The 13,979-nt window shown below is 47.7% G+C and overlaps 1 pseudogene; it reads left to right on the forward strand.

The window, feature by feature from the left end:
• Positions 1 to 1,456: 1,456 nt before the first annotated feature.
• The window catches only part of LOC121444419, a 190,906-nt pseudogene continuing 178,383 nt past the window's right edge, over positions 1,457 to 13,979 (forward strand).

A 13,979-nucleotide genomic window follows, 5' to 3' on the forward strand; every position in this document is an offset into this window, starting at 1 on the left:
CCCATTATTCTTGTCTATGTTAGCCACGTGACTTGGTACCTTTTTTGGTGAGACAGTCACATCTTCCTTCTTCTGTGGCTTGGTCACCAGGGAGTGGCATTATTTGAAGGGATCAGGAGGTGAGGCTTTATGGAGGACCTGTGTCACTAGGGTGGGCTTCAAAGTTTCAGAAGACCTAGTCAGTTCCAGGGTCTCTCTCTTCCTGGTGTTTATGGAATCAGATGTGGAACTCTCAGATGCTTCTCCAGTCTTGTGTCTACTGTGTGACACCATGCTCCCTGCCTTTATCAACAATGGATTAAAACCTCTGAAATGATAAACAAGTCCCAATTAAATGTTTTCCTTCACAAAAATTGCCATGGTCATGATGTCTCTTCACAGCAATAGAACACTACAACAGGGACCGATCTCCAACTGCTTTCTCTTTTCAAATTTGCCTCACGGTCCAAACTGTCTGTTCAAACCCCAACCATCAGTGTCATCTTCTAAGACAAAGGCTGCGGAGTAAGAACATGGAGAGATTAAATATGATAAACCATCTTCTTATCATTTTCTCTGGGGAACTTTCCAGAAAGCCTTCCTTGTTAAGTTTCTCCATTATTTTGTTGGCTATAAATTTGCTGAATGACAAACCTCGCTACACTGGCAAAATGGAAGTAGGGCTCTCAGGAAGGAGACAGAGTGGTCCATGGTGGGAAGCCAGCATGCACTAACATCATTGCTCCTCACCCCCCTCTTTCCTGTCCTAGGGTCCGCTTTATCCCTTGGCCCTTATGTCTGCTAGTGGATTTCTGCTCCTCTGTCTTCCTGTTCACGGCCCTCCTAGGTCTCCCCAAGCTGTCTACTTCTAGAATATGCTGTTACGCTATCCCTGTGTGTTTAAACTGTTTGCTTACTCCTTATTGGCCTTCCCAGGCCTTGAGCATCAGGTTAGAACTACTTGCCTATGATGTCCCGGTAAGCAGAACTTTCCAGGGCTGTCAAAGCCATGTGTAATCTCCTGGGGGAGCACATTGCAGGAGAAGCAAATGGAAGAAAAAGGAAGTGACAGGCATCACCCGCAGAAGTACAGCTGATCTGGGGCAGGCTAGCCTCTACTCTGCTTACCTGACGCGGCCGGCCGTTACAGCTCTGTCCCTTCTCATCCTTTGTCTAATCAATCGGCGGTTCCAGGATCCGTCCCCATGTCTGAGACTTTCTCTCCTGTTTGTCCGTGACAGGGCTGTGTCCAGAAACATCTCGTCTTCATGGCCTCCTTGGAGCCCTGTCATTTTCAGCCACAAGTCTTCTGCTTCGATTTAATCTTGGAAATTATCTTTCCTCGACTTCCCCCTAGCTGGCCGGTCACGCTCCCCTTCTCATTACAGCCATGCCTGAGCGGATTCTGAGACTATTGATAAACAGTTCCCAGAGTTACTGCTGGAGCAGGAGACGCTGGCGAGGGAGAGTGGTGGCGATGAGGGGAGACCGGTTAAAAATAAAAATTAATGCAAAAATACAATTTGCCGAGCTGTTGGCGTTTAAAATTGGCTGCGGGAGGGTTATTGACAACATGAAAATCGACGGACAAGCTTTCCTAATCAGGGCTTTCTGTTTCTCTGAACGGTAGCTCACCAGCACACCATCTCTTACTGATTGCCCTCGAATTGGCACACACAGAGGCCATTTCTCGCCCCAGAGTTCAGGTTCTCAGTCCATTTTGCCTCAATCACCCGTCCATCCTCCACTCCGCCCCTTGACTTAGAATGTTGGCTTCTGTATTCAAGCATCCCCTTGTAACGTTTGACAATGGAGTATGTATTTTGAAAATACATTCTGGGTCCTATAAGGACCTTCCCAGAATTGCCGACAGCTGCTAATGATGTCCGTCTGTCTGTCTTTGGAACGCGTAAAATTCAGAAGGAGGTCCCCTTTGTAGGGGAAAACCTGCCTCCGTAACAGTGATGCCGCAGTAGGGTGAATCCACCAATCAGTACCAGAGATGACTCATTGTAACCTATTAACTTCTGAAATGTTACTATCTAGAGGGAAAGGGCCAATTAACTCTTACAGGTATTTCAGAGAGGCTGGAGCAAGCCCCGCAACGATAAAACTGCACAAGCCAACCACAACACCGAGTGGTTGTGCCCTCGGCAGGAGTTACAGCAAGTCAGATCAGGCTGTTACCTCACATTGATCTGGAGCTGGGTGACCCGTGTCTCTGATTAATAACAATAACAACTAAATTTATTGCTTATCATCGAAGCATCTAATATATAAAATGATTCAAACACGGTAGGAATCACAGTTTTAAAAAGGATGGGCGATGATAATGTTTAAAAAAACAGACTTTTTTAAAGGGAGTGATTATATTTTTTAAGTGAGTACCGCTTTGAGCGGGCATCGAGAGGGGTGGTGTGTCAAGGGTGGACGGGCAGCATGTGCCACAGAGGCTGCTGGGCTCACATTAGAGCTTTGCAGACACTAGCTCGTGACTTGGGGCAAGTTGCTTAAGCCCTCCGGTCCTTACTGTTTTTCATCTGTAAGGATGGAAATAAAACACCTTCTTCACACGATGCCTGGGGTACCCCAGTGAGATGCTACACCCTTCAGTTTTAGGATGGGGGCTTATGCATGGTAAAAAGGTCTTCAGACTGGCAGACATCCATTCATGTTCCTCTCTCTCTCTCTTTCTCTCTCTGTATGTGTATGCATGCATGTGTGTGCATGCATGTATGTTGCGTGCATGTGCATGTGTGTGAACATGTGTGCATGCATATGTGTGTGCGCGTGTGTGTTAGTGTATGTGTGTACATGCATGGGTGTGAATGAGTGTGTGCGTATGTGTGTGCGTGCATGTGTGTGTGAACGCATGCATCTGTGTGTATGGGCATGCATGTGTATGTGAGTGTGTGTAGGTTCACACGCAGAGAACAACCTTAAGTGTCATGCCTCAGAGCTATCCACAATGTTTTTGTTGTTATTGTTGTTGTTGTGGTGGTAGTTTTTTGGCTTGTTTTTTGTTTGGTTGGTTGGTTTTTGTTTTTTTAGGCATGGTCTTTGCCTGAACCTGGAGCACACAGGCTGGCCGATGAGCGGCTGGATCCTCTTGTCTCTGCCCTCCGTTGTGTAGTGTTGGGACTGTGGATGCGTATCACCGTGCCCAGATTTCATATGAGCGCTAGAGATCCGAACTCGGGTCCCCACGCTCACACGGCAAGCCCTTCATCCCCTAATCTGTTTCTGCAGCCAATCCCTCACCACACTCATTGTGTAGGGTTTCTCCAGCACTCACACCGTGCCAGATGCTTCACATTGCACCAAGCGCTTCACGCTGGAGAGCAAGGAAGGATCTTAGGCAGCCAGCGACAGCAGGCCATTTTGTCAGGAAGGACACTGATCTTCAGCGAATGGCATCACTCTTCCACGTTCTTATGAGTAGCGAGAGAAAAGGTTGGCTCAGGTTTCATTTAAATGACAGAAAGACGTAAATTCACAGCTGGCATTTGAATCCCTGCCATCCTAATATTTAGTATTCTGCGGGGAGGTCTTCCTTCATGGTCAACTGAACCCTCTCGTGCTGGGGCATAAACTCTTCTTGTTCTATCTTAGCAGGGATGGCAAAGCTTATCAGTGCCTCCAGGTATCAAGGAAGACGCAGAGGAAGATGCCCTCTGACTTATCTCCCGAGGTTTAAAAAAACCCAGTAAACCTTACCCACAAATCTTTCTATTAACCAAAGAATAATCTCTGTAGAAGCACTTACCTTTCCTCCCCCAGTAACTTTTCAATTAGACTTTAAACCTAATGCTCATTATTGGTGGAAGCAGGGTGCAGCATCCTTCGGCTGAACGTGCTTCCTTTAAGGAAGAAATGGTACAGGATTCTTCCTCTTGGTTTAGATTTCCTCATCCCGCCTTTTCCTATCTCGAAGCTGCTTTCTACATCACAATGCATTTTAAAAAAGGGGGTCTTAAATTTTTCAGTTTTGGGTGGTGCTTTCTTTTATAAGTCTGAGCTCAGATTCCTTCAGACTGCATTGAATAAGTAGGGAGACAAATGGCAGTGTAGATTCGTAGATGAAGATGTAGCAATGTTAATCAATCATTCATTCATTCACTCACATGGTCTGGGTTGTGCATGGTGCCAGGCACTGAGAACAAATGCTTGAAAAAACACACTCACCTCATAGTGTGTACAGTTACCTAGGAGAGCAGGGTACAGGAATCAACAGGACCGTAGGGGAGGGGCAGTGAAGCTACCGAGGTGGTGGGATCTGAGCAGGAGCCCTGAGTAACCAGTCTCTGATTCTCATGCCATTTCAACCAATCATTCACTGCAGGGCTCTCTGTTTTGGATGGAACCAACTCCTTCAGAGGAAGATCTGCTGCAGCCCTAACTCTGAGTTCTTTAGAATATGCCCCTGTGTGAATGAGATCTTTACAAGAAAGTCACCAGACTGGTCTCTAACCCAATATGGCTAGCATCCTATGCAAGGGGAAATATGAACCTGGAGACTCATAGAGATAGTGGGAAGGCAATGAGAAGGGACACAAGGAGAAGCTGGTCATCTCCAATGAAGGAGAAAGACCTAGAACAGATCCTCTACAGTCCTTGACAGGAACCATCTGCTGGCACCTGGATTTGGGACTCCCTCCTCTAGCACAAAGAGACAGCATGTTTCGATTGCTTAGTCTACCATGTAAGGTCCTGTGTGATGACAGGATGACAAGCTAATGCTCTAGCATGGTCCTAGAAACACACGTCACCTCCCAGAATCCACAACCAACCAGAGACACACCCACAACCGCCTCAGGCTCCTTCTTGGGCCAAGTCATTGAGGAATCAGAAGAGATCTCCTCTCGTAGACTCTGAGTCTCCAGGGCCACTGGCACCAACCCCCATGAACAGCATCAAGAAGGACTGTTAATAAGATAAAGACTAGGCAACACCGAAGAGACTCTTAGAGTGTCGTGGACTTAATGACACTTCCTGTTAAGTGACCACGGAGACACCAATGCTTATGTGGTAAGCAGACAGTATAGATGCTCTGTCTCCCTGTTTATCAGGGTTGTGACAAAGGCACAATCTGTGGATGGAAGCTAAATACTCATCAAAAAATGATTTCATGAGTCTTGAGTGGTTGACGGGCTATTCACGTATTATTTTAATACCTCTTGCCCTCAGTCTTCCTATGAACACAGCCAAGGCAAGGTGGACCTAGACGGGTCCTTTCAGAATGTCTAGTGGCGTGCCTTTTAAAACAAAGCCCAGCCTGATCACGGGTGTGTGCTCCCGCTTCCAAGAAGAGGGGTTAGCCCAAAAAAGTCAGAAGCAGTGAGGATTGGTAAACGGGTGTGTCCAAGATGCATCGTTGTTCCGTCTTGCTTTTGGTATTGTTTGCTTCTGGGCTCATGGGCTTTAGCAGCTTTTTCTTTCTGCTCCAGTCTTCGTCTCCGCTGGAGCACTTCTGAGCAGAAGCCGGTTTCCAGGTAGTAGTTTGATCTGCTCTAGCTGAACGTCAGGGGAATGACTCACCAGTGTTTGCTTCTCCACATGCCTGCCTCTCAGCCCCCACTCAGCCAAGGTTCATGATGGGCTCCTCTTTCAGAGTTGCTTGACGTCCGTCCTTTCATGTCTAAAATAATATTGTGAGGTACAAATGATGTCTGACGGGGAAAACCAGGAGGGCACAGAGATGAATGTGGAAGAGTCCCCTGCATTTCAGCCTCTCATGGAGGGAGCCACAATGTAAGCACCCTTCAGCATCTACCGTCCCTTCTTCCTAGAGCTCATATTATTTTGAATGCCCTGAGCTCTGTGACTTAAAACCATACCAGAGTCTTCCATGCCAGCACATACATGTCTCCCCTTTTAAAAGATAGGTTGTTATTGATGTATCTGTGCCCGTCTGTATTTGTATGTGCATGCAGTTGAGTGTTCAAGGTGGCTGGAGGTATCAGACCTTCTAGAACTGAAGTTAGAGGCATTTGTGAGCTGGACTCTGGGCTCCTACAAGAGCTCCTAACCACAGAGTCCTTTCTCTAACCCCTCCCCTTCATTTTAAAGGGCTTATTATTCCACTGCGTAGACAGGCCCGGCTCTGTAGCTATTCTCCTCTACGTGGGTGCTGAGGTGTGGTCCAAATGCTCTGTCTCTTATACTAACCCCACAATGGACATCAGTGTCAGTGTGTTTTGTGCACGGCATCTCCATAGAAGAGACGGCTTACACGGAAAAAGGGCTGGCGGAGGCTGTGTGCAGTTTTAGTGTTTGTAAGTACTGTGAATTAGTTTATGAGCATGCTCATAGTTCATATTCCAGACAGTCAAGTACACGAAAGCTCTGATATATATATATATATATATATATATATATATATATATATGTGTGTGTGTGGGGGGGGGGGGTGTATTCATACATATATATAGTGAAATTCTGATTTCCTAGAGACTGTTGTTTCAGTAATCTGATCCCCTACGGGAAGAACACTGCAGTTCCCTTTAGAACATCCTCACTACTACCAAGATGGTTGTACCACCTCCATATTTTTTTTTTTAACCAAAGTGGACTAGACTGTAATGTAGAAGCAGACAGCCCCAGCCCCAGCGGCTTAAAATAAGCTTTATCCTCACTCAGGGTCACAGATGTGGCTGTGCTCAATGAAGCCATTGACTCCCATCTGAAGGAGTTGTCCCCTCTGTGCACCTCACTGTTTGTAGCACTGAGGGGAAAAGACGATTTGGTCACCATGGTCACAAGTGTACTCATCTAGAGGTGATCGCCAATTCTTCCATCTGCATCACTGGCTGGAGCAAGTTGCTGGGCTGTGCTCCCGTCCAACAAAGAGGTGAAATCCCACTGTGGTCTTGAAGAGTGCCTATCTTCCAACAGTTATATGCCACCTCCCTAGGGGAGATAACCTGATTCTACCCAGTGACAGCACCTGCACGGACAAAGTCCAGGGTCTCTCTGAGGTGGCCGCTCACCTCAGGACATCAGGACAAAAGATGTCTGGTGCCCGGGAGCCTAGCAGCCGCCTAATGCCCTGTCCAGACCACTTACTAAGACATTCAAATGGATACATGGATTCAAATGGATACAGAATTGCCTGAAGCAGGCCTTCCTGAAGGTGTTGCTTTGCTCTGAACAGACCCACACCCTGAAGATTCGGGAGTCTGGCCCAACGGAGACTGAAAAGCTGGGGATATGACATTTTGCCGAAATCAGTACTGTGACAGTCAGCTTTACTGACCTGGATGCTTGCAGTGGACACTGGGTAGAGACTGAGGAGGCGATGTGGAAGAAGGAAGTGACCGCCAATTAAAATATCTGCACGGGGACGTTAGGAAATAGAGACCAACACACTTTGCCCGCATGAAGACATTTTCTGCTCTGGTCCTAAAGAAGTTTTTTATTTCTTTGAAATTTAGTTAAAAGCACACACACAGTAAAAATAAGATTCATGGATTATAATCTTATAAAATAATCCTGAACAGAGTGTCATACTGACATAGCCTTCTGGTTATGATTTTCAAACAAAGCACTTTTTCAATTTTCCAACATGGACTCAAAAACACGGACTTATCCCTTTCACTTCCTGTTTCTTTGGGATTTTAAATCTCCATGTAGCGGTAGTGGGGATCTATTTTATATGCTTTTGTAATCTTTTATGTTTGACTCATCAAAATTCAGCCTTGTTAGTTATTTGACATGGAAGAAGTTTCTATCTACACGTCAGTGAGCGTCTTAAACCTTTGGTTCAAGAAACATACCGTCTGTTTTTCCAGGGTAAATTAACTCGAGCAACCAACGGTCTAAGTTTGATTTGAAACTATAAAACATTCAGTAGTCTGATTTCTCTTGCTGGGTCAGTCTAACTCCTGAAAGATCCTATTGTTTCCGTAAGGTTATCACATCCTTGTCCTTGCGTGGGCTGGGCCTCTACCCCGCTGATGCCGGGTTGGTCTAACTGTAACCTTTGCTGTGTTTTTTTCATCACTTCGACTTCTCTGCGCTTGGCCCACACAGCGGTTTTTATTATAGGTATGACTTACTGGAAAGCCACCCTCAAATATGAAAAGGCCAGGTCTGGCTTCTGAGAACCCTTTCATCCCTCTGGTCTTGAAAGCGTTTTTCTGTCAGACTTCAGTAAGCAAGTTGGATTTGGAGTCCCTGGGAAGGTTATGAAGCCGGAGAAGAAGCAGTGAAGACAGAGTTCAATGTTATTTCTCAAGCCCCTCCTTAGGGAAGCAATAACATATTACTCCTTTTTGAATTCTCGTCTTGGGGAACCCTCGCTCAAAACTTAAATGACTTACTTCACAAGATATGAAATGTTCAGCACACTCCGAGTTGAAACATTCCAAGTTACCAATTAATTTTCCTCTGAATTCAATGAGCAATAGAATGGTGTTTGTCCTTGACATGCAGGGCAGAAGCTAGCTTTGCCCTACGCAACATGGTGGGGCCCAGACTAGGTACAAACTCTTGCTCTGCTTACTAGCAGAAAACTTGGGCGAGTTAATTAACCTTTTTGTCTCCTTTCTTTTTTTGCAAAAAGGCGGACAAAAAACCCCACACCTGCCCGATGAGATTATCTGAAGGATGAAATCAGATACTAAAGCACTCACTCGAGTTAATTTTTAGACTCAGCAATCCAGCCTTATGAGGTAGACGAACACTCCCAGTCAGTTAACAAAACGCGTTCCTTCCCTTTAACTCTTCCTTGTAACCAGGGTGGGCATTGTCAGCTGGGGTATGATGTATTGTTGATCCCAATGCTACCTGCCAGTGTAATTCATTTCAAATAACGGCTTCCTCACATGGAATACACAAGCTCTAGAGATGTAACTGACTAGACAGATCTTTGTAAAAAAAAAAAAAAAAAAAAGCTCCGAGATCCGTGAAGCCGCTGGAGAAAAGGCGGCTAGGAAGTTACCCTTCAAAAATAAACCTAAGAGCAGCCTGCATTTCCCTCGGCTGCCTCTGGAAGAGGTATACGATATAAAGTGCGTCCATCATGAATAATGATCGCCTTAACTCTTCAGACTACTGCGCTCCCAGACAGAAACATTACCGGCCGATGCCATGGGCGTCTCAGGGCAGCTCGGTGGGTGACCATGCACGCTTAGAACCCCGCGTGAGACCCGCAGCGAAGGCGAGGGGCCAGAACCCTTGGGCTTAGTCGGGTTTCAGAGGTCGGGTTGAGCTCCAGCGCTGCTAAGGGGGCCTGATGTTCCGCGGCATTTCCGAATAAGCTATCTTTGTTTACATTTTGAGCTTGGCTCAGCCCCAGAAAGCATTACTACCTTCTACCGGGAGAAGCATCTCGCCTTTGCAGAGGGTGCTGGGGTAGCAAAGTTCATTTTCCTTGGTAGGGGAAAAAAAACCCGATTCTCTTGCTCCTTGGGCGGGTAGTGACCCGAGTGTCGGATCACAGTGGGCAGTTTCATGGGAGGTGGAGGTTTGGAGGGAAAGGGGTGGAGGTTGGTGCGGGGCAACCCAGCGAAGTGCGGAAGCTGTATAGGGGATTCTTCTAGAAAGTAGGGTGGGAAAGGAGCTAGGGAGGGCGGGTGGAGGGACGGGATCTGTGTCAGAACGTGCGTGTGAGCGGATACAAAACCCACGGAGGCGTGATCGGCGGCGGCGTGTGTGCAAGCCGGAGCGAGGGGCGCTGGCGGGGTGTGTGCTCCTGGTGAGTGACACGGAGGGGCGGGCGGCCGCCAGGAGGGGGCGGCTGCGCGGGCGGGAGTGTCCCTGCGTGGGGGCTGGCGGCGCGGAGTTGAGGCAGTGAAGGAATCCAGCGAGAGGGCCCCGCCGAGCGGCCCTGCCGCGGCTCTCGCTCCGCTGCTTGCCCTTCGCGCTGCAGGGGCCACCAGCGCCGCGCCCCGGCCCGGGACAGAGCATCCGAGGTAAGCCGGGGTCCCCGGGACGCGGGACGCGGCGGGGCCTGCGCTGCCGGGGTGGAGGTGGTCGATCGGCCGTGCACTCCACAGTCCGGGCTCCCGGAGGCCGCCTCCCGGGGAGCTGGGTGTGGCCCGCGATCGGCGAACCGGACGCGGAGGTCGCCGTCCTTGCCTTTCCCGGGCGGGCGGGCGGGAGGGCGGCAGGCAGCTGAATGTGGGCTCGGCCGGCGCTGCTCCGCGCGGGCGCCCCCCTGCGCTCCAGCTCCGCGCTGCCGAGCTGCCCGGCCGGAACGGGGCCCGCAGGTCCCCGGCACCCCGCACCCCACGGTGCCGGCGGGATCGGGTCCTCAGAGTCCGTGTGCGCGCGGCGAGGGCGCGCGGGGCAGGCGGCGGGAGCGGGCGCCGGGGCTGCGGGACGAAGCGGTGTCATCGCACCGCCGCTGGGCCGATAAACCCGGGAGCCCGCAGGCAGACCCGACCGAGGGTCGTTTCCGAGGTGCGGAAACAACTTGACTTTTGCGTGTCTGGAAGATCAGCCAAGCTTCTCGCTCAAGGCTGGGAGGTCCGCGTTTATTGCTGACACCGGGGCTAAGGACCCAGCCTTTACCTGGACCGGGATGCAACGGAAGCCTCCCATCCTTTTCTTTCCTCCCCATCCTGGCGAGTGGAGGCTTCCAGTGCGCAGCGGGGTTGGTGTTTATGAACTTGATGAGATTTCAGCTCCCAGCAGTCCTGGTTTTAAGCAGGTGCCAAGGTTGTGGAGACCGGACACTTTCAATTAAAGATCCTTTCTGTACAGCGTTTTGCTTTGAGTGCTCTGCAGTCTCTCTGTAGCTTGAGGCTGGTGAGGACCCTCTGAACTTCCAGCACAGAGCCTTGCTTCCCTTTCGTAAACCATGATATGTATTATTTCAGTTGCTTATTTAAGACACTCAAGTATCAGCCATCCTTGCCACCCCGCAGATTTTAAGGGGGTGGGGAGGGAGAAAAAAAAAAGAAACACGGAAATCTTAGACTCTGCAGAGAAAGAGTAAGGTCGTGTGGCCCTTATGTCATCATTCTGTTTTGCTTTAGAGGAACGCTCTACTCAGAGTTGCTACTCAGACTCTGTTTTCCTGAGAGTACGCAGATGTGCAATATGGCAGGGAAAAGAAAGGACAGGAAGTCAGAAATAAAAAAAGACTACTCAAGTAGTAAAACCAATTATTTTGAAAGAACCCTTTTTTTTAAAAAAAAAGTTGCTTTCTGGATAAAATATTTTATGAGCCTTATGAAATTGTGTTACTTAACCAGAAAGCAATGTGCTGTGTGTGTGGATGGGGGACAATCTTATCAAAGTAACTGGAGTGCTGTAAAAAAGAAATCTGTATCTGGTGTTTGCTGTTTCTTTTTTATTATTATTATTTTAACCAAGAAAAAAAAATCAACTTTAAGAATGACTTTCTATTTGGACAAGGCAAATACTACTTCAGTCTCTAATTAGAGTTTTGAAATAAACTCAAGCTGGGTTAAACCCTTATTGTGTGGAGCAACAGAACACAAAACATGTCTGATTCCGTATGGCTTTGCGCGCGCGCGTGTGTACACACACACACACACACACACACACACAACTAGCTCCAAAAGATAATTTGCATAAAAATATAATCACTTGAATGCAGAGATTATTTAAGAGATTAAGGGCGAAACGCTGAATATCTGAGAGAGTGTTAATTGGCAAATTTTGTTCTTTCATCTCTGAAATAGTAAATCATTTCTCAGGAATCGGTTTGGTTAATGGGCTGGTTTAGGCAGGCAAAACAAGCAGGGTTTCTTTTGTGTTCATTTTGTTGTGGGGAGCACCCCACAGAAGTCTTCAGTTGCTCACACATATCAAGGGGCCATTGTGAAAAGAGGAATCTCCTAGCCCCAGAAGGTACCTCACCGTGTCAGCAGTAAACAGAGAAACAAATACTTAAGCCACATCATGGCGGTCTGTGAAGTAACACTGCCAAGTAGGTGGCCTCCACATGGAAATGGCCCTTAAGCCTTAGAAATTTCTCGGTTTTAGTCCTTTAAAAGAAAAGGGAAATCAGGCTGAGTGGTGGTGGCGCACTAGGGAGGCAGAGGCAGGCAGATCTCTGAGTTCGAGGTCAGCCTGGTCTACAGAGCAAGTTCCAGGACAGCCAGGACTGTCCCACAGAGAAACCCTGTCTTGAAACCAGAAGTCAGTTTCTTAGTCTGCAGAGGATGGCGCCATTGTTACCAGTGGGCGTTTGTTCGTGGTTGTTTCGGAAACGCAAAGGCAGTCCTGAGGACTTTTACACAGCTGCAACCGACATCTTAAGACATAAGTCAGCAGAAGAAGCTTTAGCTCCAGTTTTGATAACTGGAAACGTAGACGATAAGGCGAAATGTAGAGATTGCTTAGGGCGCGATTCAGGCTGCTACCGCCCCTTCTTACTATATCGCGAGAGTCCATCTTACGTGTGGGATAGGTACTGCTCGGTCACAGCTCTGCAGTCCTGCGTCCCTGGTGACGTCTGTGGTGCCGTCACCATCCTTGATGATGACAATTCAATCTGTGGTGTTTCTAAGGTGTGTGCACAGGAGAGTGGCTCCCATAGCACGGCACGGGGTATAAGGGCATACACCATGCAGTCAGACTTCAGTGATTGCTTGTCGATCTCTGAATGGTTGAACGCGATTCACCTCATCAATTGATTCTACCGCGGCTGTGTGTCCTTCAAGTGGAATCGCTCATTAAAATGGGGTTTTCATTATACAGTTAAAGAAACGGTAAACACTGGAGGAGAAAAGCAAACCTTGTTTCCCGTCTCCTCTTTTGAAGTCGGCTGTATGAAGGTGTTATTTCCTTGATACATCAGAATGGCTAATTTGCAGTTATAAAGACTGATAGATAAAAAGGCCATATGTGTCTATTTTTCTGCTGAGGTTTGTTTGTTCGGTGAACGGTTAGGACTCCCTCAGTACCACAGCAGAGGGAAAACAATCTGTGAAGGTGTGTGTCTATAGCACCTAGCATTTCCATGATACTGGATTATTGGATAGCTTCTACGTTCATTTTCATTTTCTAATAAAGACTTCTACGGTAGCCTCTAGCCTTCTAGCATAACAGATCTTTTGCTGTAGTTGGGATGGAACCTTTCTGGTTTATCTGGTTGCTTAAAAGTTTTATGGTGGTTGTCCTATCCTCAGGCTAGAGACCTGATGACCTTTCCTTACAGCTGCTACTAAACTTGTACCTTAGGTGATAAAAGTTCCTTTTGTTTTTTTGTTTTTTTTTTCTTTTTTTCTTTTAATACTTTTTGGTTTCTCCGGATCACCTGAGCTAGGAATCCTTCCACCTGTTTTTCTAACTAGGGAACTGCATCAGATAGTGTTAACTTTTTCTGGTGACAATTTCTCCCAGAGACTGCCCTAGATGGCCTTATCTTTCTTCCATCTCCCTTGGGGCCAGGAATTTTTACAGCCCTCCCTGCCTTCACCTCTTTGCCTTTCCCCATCCCATCTGTCAGCAAACCTGCATCTCCTGAGAGCACCTCTCCAAGCATTTCCCACAGAAAGCCTGGCACCTGTGAGCTCAGGCTTCCTCGATCAGGAGCCACTGCCAATCTCAATGCAACCTGGTCCCCAGATGAGGATGGTCTGACTTAAGATTTTGCAGCCTTATGCGGTGAAAATGTGACGTGCATTCAGCAGAAATCATACTTTGAATTTTCGGCCTTGCCTCAGGGTAGGGATGGACAATGTGATATTCTCTTACCACGTTGAGTCATGGCCATGAGCTACAGTTCGCTATGACGTCAGGAGGAGAAACAACTGATGCTCTAACAGGTGTCTAACCTGCGACCAGTAGACCACGTGTGGTACTGTGGAGCCACGAATGGGGGCCAACACAGAATTGTAACTTCCTTAAAACATTATGAGATTTCTTGGTTTGCAATATTTTTTCTTGTAACTTGCTTGCACGGTTCTGTAGCATGAACACTGTAGGTGGCCGCATTCTCTTGCAAAGTCAAAAGATCATCGCCTCTTCTTATGTTGCTAGTGGTTTTAGATGTGGGTACCCAATACGTTGTGTAAGTTAAA

The sequence above is a fragment of the Microtus oregoni genome, unplaced genomic scaffold (genome assembly GCF_018167655.1).
Source record: "Microtus oregoni isolate MIOR12 unplaced genomic scaffold, Mior012 000123F_ref0000434, whole genome shotgun sequence".
NCBI lineage: Eukaryota > Metazoa > Chordata > Mammalia > Rodentia > Cricetidae > Microtus > Microtus oregoni.